The sequence below is a fragment of the Elephantulus edwardii genome, unplaced genomic scaffold (assembly GCF_000299155.1).
Source record: "Elephantulus edwardii isolate Elephantulus edwardi_28Jun2011 unplaced genomic scaffold, EleEdw1.0 scaffold00203, whole genome shotgun sequence".
Taxonomy (NCBI): Eukaryota; Metazoa; Chordata; class Mammalia; order Macroscelidea; family Macroscelididae; genus Elephantulus; species Elephantulus edwardii.
The window spans coordinates 4,461,574-4,470,630 of record NW_006399953.1 but is presented as its reverse complement, the minus strand read 5'-3'; the positions used below and the strand labels follow the sequence as shown (position 1 = coordinate 4,470,630).

Below are 9,057 nucleotides of genomic sequence, written 5' to 3'. Positions count from 1 at the left end.
CTCTTCACCATCCATCCTGATGCTGCCAGTTGGTCCAGTGGTGAGAATCTTTGTCTTCTTGACATTGAGCCTCAATCCATATTGTAGGCTGCAGTCCTTGTGGTAGTCAATTTTTTTCTTATTCTTCCAAACATAAAAATATGTTTAAGTAATCTACATGACTCTCAGTGGCTGCTGGAAACAACATGGAGGACATCAATGGACAGCTCTTGCTGGAGCTGCACCAGCAGTACTCAGGAAATATTGGTTGCATCTACTTCTAGAACCTGCTCACCCTGAAGCCGGGAGACCATGTTTCTGGAGGCCAACATGCTTCATGCTTACCTGAAAGCAGGTGAGTCACAGATCAGCAGTGAGCCTAGTATATTCTCATCAGTCTCTGTTTCTCTGTATGAATGAAAGAGTGGTCAGAACTTTTGTGACGGCCTGGTCAGCTCTAACCTATGATGGCTTGTGGGAAAATGGCAATTAAGGATATTGTTGAGTGCCAGTTTGGTGTTGGCCACTGCTTGGATCCTCACATTGGCCTGCGGAGGTTGTGATAACATGATGCTCAACGGTAGGCCCTCTAATATGTTGGAATGACAATTTGAATGCAGAGCATACTAGATTCAAGTCTGGTGCTTTTTCTTGAATCACACTTCTTTCACATGTCTATTTAATCTATATAGGTATTTTTATATTAAACTATGCATGTTGTCAAATTGATATTAGAATATACAGGGTGTCCTATTTTGACACTTGATTGCTTATGTACTCAAGAAAATAAGTGGTAGAAATTGGAGAATAAATTCAGGAAGCTTGGGGCTGCCTCAATGGCTTAACTTTACTCCCCCTGGCTAGAGTGGGTAATCTGTCACCTACTGTTAAATCTGATGTCTTTCTTGGCCTCTTGCCCAGAGAGGATATAAATTTATACAACATGTTTATATTCAGCATCAACTGTCCATTTGTTGTACAGAGGTAATTTGTGGGTACTGTGAAGCTGAACACTGTGACACTGATGTGTCAAATGAGATAATGGTTACCCGTGGTGGACAGTGTTGGTGGAGCTCCCCAATTAAAACAAGCATGGAAGCAGGAGTGGCATCCACTTCTGAAAAAGCTTGCCTCCAGAAACCCTATAACTTGGAGAAATGATGAAAGCTATACAAGTGTTCAGGTATTTTGTTTACAGGGTTGCTATGAGTCATCTACCACTTGATGACACTTAACAACAACAACAATCTACATGTATTTTCTTCTTTAACTCTCAAAGGAATTCTTAATGTGATGGTCCTCATTTCACAGAAGACAGACTCATTTACAACAGGTATCAACAACTGATAAACTTGGTTCTCTTAATCATGGTCCCCACTCATGAAAAAACCTGATCTCTACTATTCTTGTTTCATTAGGTCTTAAATTGTGCTGAGTGGACTCCATTCAAAATTTTCATTAAAAAATGTCAACATATTCTAATGATTCTCTTTCAAAACTTTATAGTGATTGGTACAGATTTTTCCTCCAAAAGACCTTTGTAAGACAGCTTAAAATCTGTGGCACTTCTCTGGTGTTATAAATAGGGCAGACTGAAAACAGAGTCTTAACTGCATTTTAAAGACTTGGAATGTGTCTGGAATCCATGTTGGGCTTTTTAAAGCAGGCTTTCCAAATAGTAATTCTTATAACTGAGCTGACTTAATACTCACAAGGACAACATGCCAGTGCAGTATATCTAATCTATCCTCAAATGATCTTTGTCAGTAAGACAAATATATGGCAATCTAGAGATATAACAACATTTAAATATTAACTATGAACCCCCAGAAACAGATATGATTGAGGAAATAATTTTACTAATAAAAACTCCAAAGGCAATTCATTACCTTAGACTCACAGTGATTCTTCATTGGATTTCAGAGGCTGTAAATTTTTATGAGAGGAGAACAGCCATCTTTCTGACACAATGCTACTACAGATTTGAACTGCCAATATATTGGTTGGAAGCCTGACAAATCATGCACTATACCAAAAGAGATCCTTTTTTTTTTAAATCTTTTTGTCCAAAGTCTTAGGACTACCTGTAAAAAAGTGAGTAGCATTTATTATGGACTCCTTGGCTGCCAAATTCATGCTTTTAGATATTCTGCTTTTAACTGCCCTCATTGTCTTCTAATAATTATGAATTGTGTAACCTATATTTCCTAATCCAATAATATAATAATGTGTCATTTCTTGTGGACAAAGGAATGAACATTTTCACTCTGTAACAATGGATTTTTCTCCAAGCTGGACCATCTCTTTCCGTCAATAAACTTAATTTGCTTTTACTTAAGCAAACTTTATGACATTGCTCTATGGCAGCTTTCTAATTTGATTGTCAGAAAACAGTACTCAGTATGACTCATTTGGTTAAAATGAGATATAAGTTACCCTCGTGTTAAATTATTGAATTTGAGATTAAAAATATTCTAGCATTTCCTTAATTTTCATCTTATTTTATAAAGTTGTACATAGTTTCACATAAATTAAAGGGCATCTCACCCACTGTGCCAAAGACTAAAGGTGGACGGATGACCCTTGTCTCTCTCTATTATCACAATTACCTTTGAAAATGCTGCTCTTTCCCATGTTGACAAAGTCCAGACCCTGTAGGTGAATTTCTCCTTCCAGGCATGCAGACTAGGGTGGTCTAAGGAGAATTTACTTCTTTTGTTCCACAAAGGGAAGGGTATTTCATATTTTTTATGAAATGTTAAAAGACTTTAGTCACTAAAACAAATGCCTTCTTGATAAAGACTCATTAAATATTTTTTTTCCGTTTTAGAAAGACTTATAAGCAAATAGTTTTTTATATAGTATTATGACTAATATTGTAAACAGAGAAAAAAGATTTTTGAAGAAAACTGATTTTGGAGAATTCTGTTTGCATTCTTTATTGAAAAAATAATCTGAAATAAAAATAATCTGAAATCTGTATTCAGGGCTATTTTTTGGTAGATGTATCAGAGACAATAAGATTGGTATAGGATAGAACAGGGTTTACGGCTCTTGTACATAGGGGTCACAGGCAACTTGATGGCACATAGCAACAACAACAACAATTATTAACTTTTTAAAAGAATCTTAGACCCCTATTTATTACTGTTAAAACACATAGAAACTTCTATGCCTACCACACAGAAGCACGCGCCAGTATACACATTAACTTTTCTCCCCAAACCAGTAACTTCTTTAATGCTATCCATTATACAGAATCACAATTTTTCAGGACTGTAAGAGATTTTAATTATTACTATTACCCCTTCTTTTTTACCCACATAGACGAAGTTCATCCATTCAATCAATACTGCTGATTTATATTGTATAGCCATTCTCAGGCTACTTGAGGGGGAGAGATTGTATAATAATGAAAGAATTTTTCCTTTACGTTTCAAAGAGAAGAGCAAATTGGACAGGAAGGATGGGCAGGGATAAAAGTGCAACAATGAATAAATGGAAATCCAAAGTCTCTATAACCTTTCATTAAAATGAATTTAAAAATAGAAATTGGAACAAACCAAATAAATGAAAATTGAAAAGCAAACCCAGAAACCTTGCCTTACTGAATGTTCTATCATTGAAGTAATGAAACAAATAAATCAATGAATAATAAAATTCATAGAATACCAACTGGTTACAAATGTAATTAAGAAAACTAAAGATTTAAAAGGAAATGTGATAAGGTATGTGTACAGATGTAGACAAGGGTGAAAAACAGAGTGAGTTAGTCATATTGATGCCAAAGGAGATGTTCCTGCTGAAGTAGGTGTGAACCAAGCAAGTGGTTTATCCAGCGAGGTAGTAGTCTGGAGTTGTATGTACAGACGTTCCAGGTGCCTTTTCATACTGGCCAAAGATAATAGGTGAAGGAAGCCAGTAGTTTGGATCTATATGTCACTTTTGCTGAGAAGCTGAGCATGCTTCAAGAGTTCAGTCGTCAGAGGCATATAGATCAGAAGAGTGAATTTTTACACAGTTCACATCATCTTAGCAAATTCTTTATGTTTTATCACAACTACTAACAATCTCTTCACATGCATTTAATATCTTCTTAAAACCTGCTAGACCTTCAGCTTTGAGGTGGTTCCAACTCAAGAACAAATAATAACAACTTAGAATAAGGAGTTCTAATTTCAGAAATCCTTTAACAATGCTTTATGTGTTATTTGGTCCTTAAAACCTTATTTTCTGTCCATAAATCTGGGACTCTGGATTCTGGTGAGATCTTGTCTGTGGGCAACCTTAAGGGAAAGATAGAGTAAATAACTGAATAATAACATTTAAAATCTTGTAAATCTTTATATATTTCTTAGAAATCCTAAGTGCAAGAACTATGTGTTGTTCAATTTTTTAATTGTATTCCTTAATATGAGTACAATGGAATAATTTCTTGTTTTGTTTGCCTTTGAGAATAGAGCATTTCCTTTGATGCTGAGATGCAATCCATAGTCACTGCTGTATTCTTTGAGCTTCATCTTCTTCCAGTTTCCAAGTGCTTCAAACAAGAGGTGTCTTTAGTCTTAACAACTTCCCATTTCCAAGGTTACTTAGGTCAGCATCTACCTCCAGTCCATTCAGTGAGGTTTCATACGTTTTCAATACATTTCAATTATTTTGTTGTAATTTGTATTCTATCTTGGAATCTTATGTTCCTCAGTCCTTCTCGCTGTCATTTTTCTTTTTTAAAAAATTCTCAGTCAAGAAATCAAACAGCATACGGCATTATAAAAATGCAAAAAGATTACTTAAAATATTAAGAGACAAAGCTATCACTTTGAAGACTAAGGTGAGCCTGACATAAGTTATCCTATTTTGAGTTGCCTTATAGAATAATGGAAAGCTGAATAATGAATGAGAAATACCAAAGAAGTAGCAATGTCTTTGAATCATACTGCTGGGGAAAAAATATTTCATAAGTAATGAGCTACAAGAAGAATAAAAAAATCCATCTAGATAAAAGCAGAATACTTCTCAAAAGTGAGAATGAACAGACTATGTCTATGGTATTTTGAACATGTTGCCAAAAGAAACCAGTCCATGGAGAAGGACATCATATTTGGAAAAGTAAAGAGTCAGTGGGGAAAACAAAAAAACCCTAAAAAAAAACTTCAACAAATGGTTGCAACAGTGAGCCAATACAGCAATGATTGTGGTGGTACAGGATGTGAAATATGTCCTTGTATTCTTTGTTCTTAAATTCTTAAGTGTTAGATTCTCAATGTTTTCTTTTTAGTTACTACTTACGCAAAAACACCTAATTATAGCAACAATAGTTCATTTTCTTGAGCAATAAGATTCTCATTTTTAAATTATGAATATATAATTTGTATATAGTTTTAAAAATATTAAGTCTATTTCTAACACTAACATACCATGAATAGTAGTTTTAAAATATTTTATGCTTTAATGGTTAATTACTCCACAACTTGACACCACTAGAAACTACTGTTCTGCTTTTCATTTCTTTAATCATCCATTAAGGCTTATTTTTGGGGGGGTTTCAGGTTCATTTTATTTACATAATGAAGAACATTTTTATAGCAACCTCTGAAAATGAGTAATGTGATTTTTTTCCAATATTGTTCTTTTATAGAATTGTATCTTTTTTTTTTTAATGGGTTGGAGGGTAGTTGTTTGTTTGTTTGTTTTCCAAAAGAACAAATGAATCTATCTTGAAAACTGTGCAGCCAGAGTGCTTTTTAGTGGCAATAGATGGTGAAATTTATCATATTTTAGGCAAATTGCTAGGAAAGGCTACTCCTTGGAGAAGGACATCATGCATAGAACGATGGAGAGTCAGTAAAAGAGAGGCAGATACTCAAAAAGATAAATTGACAAAGTGACTGCAGTGATGGATTCAAGTATGTTAGGGATGATGAGGATGGCACAGGGTAGGACAGGATCCAGATCTGTTGTTCATAAGATCCCCATGAAATAAGCTTATCTCAATGACACCTAGCAACAACAACAATTATCAGTTTTTTTGATATGTAAATATCAAAATATTGATATATAAATAACAAAACACCTCTCAATTCTTTTGATTAAGGTTGTGTTTGATCTATACATATATTTAATAAGGATTGATATCTTAAAAATACTGATTCTGCTAATCTACAAACATTGACAATTCCTGTTTATTTAGAGTGCCTGTTTGTGGTTTTTGTTGTTGGTTTTGTTTTGCTTTTTCCCCATGGAAGAAAGATGGACAATCTCCTCTTCCCACATATTTAATTGCCTTTGAAAACTTGCTGGAGTGGCAGCTATGAGACAGTTTCTATTCACTGGTACATAACAACAATAACATTTTTCTTGTTAGAATTTTGTCATTTTCTGTGTATAGATTCCTTAATTATTTTTGAAAAATTTAGAATTAAGTACCACGTTTTTTTGGTCTAATTTACATTATAAGTTACATGTTTATATTGATTTTGTAAACAAAAAACTATTTTTATTGCTTATTCTCTATTGGAATGCAGTTAAAACTGACTCAGATCTTACCCTACAGTGGCTTTTTAGAGGCTGTGAATTGCACTGGAGGAGATTGTCCATCTGTCCCCTCAAAATTGCTGGTGGATTCAAACTGCCAGAGTAGTGCCACCTTTGAGTTAGGAGTACAACTCCCTACTACTAGGCAATCAACGCTCAATATGTCCTTACTTACTAAGGTTTCGGGGTTTTAAAAGATTTGTGGAATTTTTTTACATAGGCAATCATGTTACTTGAAAAAACATTGCAGGTAGTGTTAGAATAAAAGAATCTAATGTCCACTTACTCTCCAAGAGGGAAGAATTCCTATCAATCACATCAACAACATTAAACCAATTTGTATGAGGTTAGACATGTCCTCATACTTCCTGCACGTTCTTCTGTCATTCCCAATACCAACCATCCCACCCATGGCTTCCCTATGCCATTAGTAGTTTTATTAGTGCATGACAATCAATAATAACACTGTAATATTCAGTGATTGGCAATATCAGCACTCTAGGAAATAAATAATTCCAGGAGAAAATAAGAGAAGACTGTCCTAGACATTTATTTAAGAATATAATATTTTTAATGGTCATCTAGCCCTGGTGTACAAGTTGCCATACAACAGTAATTTATGGTTGCTGTGAGGCTGAACACTGTGACACTAATGTGTCAAATGCATTAATGGCTGATTACCCAATGGACAGAGAGAGAGGTGGAGCTCCCCGATTAAAACAAGCTTGGACGGGAGAGTGGCATCCATTCCATAATAGCTTGCCTCCAGAAACCCTATGAACTTTGAGAGAGAATGAAAGACACCAAAGAGTTGAGGACTTTCCTTCATAGGGTGGCTATGAGTCGCCTGTGACTCTATGGCACTTAACAACAACAACAATATTTTTAATGTTTCTGGTTTGTATCTTTTTGCTGCTGGAAAAATGCACATTTACTTTAGCACTTTCTTGAGTTCTGTGAGGCATTCTAAGTAATTGGAACACATGAGCAGAGAAAAGGCATCCCCAAATTTATAGCCATCTAGTAAGAAGGAGATGCATTGCTTACCCAAAGACAACATTTCAAATCCACCAGCTGCTTTGTGGGAGAAAGATGGTTAATATTTTCCCATTTTACAGCCTCTGAAAATGTGTCATGCTGTTGTTTTTGTGTGCTGTCAAGTAGAACAAACCCATAGTTGACCCTCAAAGGTCGGTTTTCAGAGGCAGTACATCATATGAAAGGAGACTGCCCATTCCTCTCCAGAGGAGCAGATGGTGGATTGGAACAGTGTGCCTTTGGGATTGTAGCACAACCTTCTACCACTAGGCCACTTCTGAGTGTATATTGATGATTTCTTAAATTTCTTATTCAGTCTGTAATATGATTGATTTAAAAATGTTAAACTGGCTTTGTATTCTTGGAAATAATCTTACTAAATCTGCCATATAGTATCCTGGGTTAGTTAAATGTAGGCTACTTTTAAAATATTTGAAGATATTCCATATACTTTTCCTTTTTGATTTTTTGCTTAATTTCTTTATGGTCTTCGATAATATTTTGTAAAATTTATACTTAACTGTATCAAAGTGTGTTTTTACTGTGATCAATCAAATGTGATGAATAATCCCTGATTTTTGAGAAGAATATGTATCTTGTTACTACCGGCTGCAGTATTTTAAAAATATTGATAGAACACACTGATTTATAGTACTGTTCAAGTTATTGACATTCTTACTAATTTTATTTCTATTTGATCTGTCAATTGTTGACAAATGAAAGTGTATCTAGGGATAACAACAGATTTGTCTGTCTTGACAATCTTGGCTGTGCTGTAGGATTTGGAATCATGGAGTGAGATGCCTCTTACCTTGTTTCTCTTTTTAAGAAGTGCTTTGCTTATTTTGGGTCTCTTTCCATTACACATGAAATTGGAAATTGCCTTTTCCATCTTGTTGAAGAATGGAATTGGTATTTGCATTGAGATTGCATTGAACTTGTAGATTCCCTTTGGTAGAATTGTCATTTTAACAATATTGAGTCTTCTTGTATGAGAGCATAGTATATTCTTCGATTTCTTCAGGTCTTTTTGTTTCTTGTAATAATCTTTTGTCATTTTCTTTGAATAGGTCCTTTGTGTTTCTAGTTAGAATTACTCCCAAGAATTTAATCTTGTGATTAGGTATTGTGATGGATATTGTTTTTCTCACTTCTAGTTCTGTGTTTTCTTAGTCAAGGTAGAGAAATCCAATTGATTTTTGTATGTTGATATTTTATCCTGACCATTTGAATTGATTGAATATTTTCAGTAGTTTTCTCACTGAATCTTTTGAGTATTAACTATAATATCATATAATCTGCATATAGACATAATTTTACCTCCTCTTTGCCAATTCGGATAGCTCTTGTTCTCTTATCCTATCTTATTGCTATCACTAAGACTTCCAATACAATATTGAATAGGAGAGGTGATAATGAACATCCTTGCCTAGTTCATGTTCTCCAAGGGACTACCTTTAATCTCTCTCCATTGAGAGAATATTGGATCTTGGATTTGTGAATATA

General features: G+C 34.5%; 1 pseudogene; it reads left to right on the top strand.

Moving 5' to 3' along the window:
* The first annotated feature begins 291 nt into the window (after nucleotides 1-291).
* Nucleotides 292-9,057, top strand: part of LOC102869803 — an 89,496-nt pseudogene continuing 80,730 nt past the window's right edge.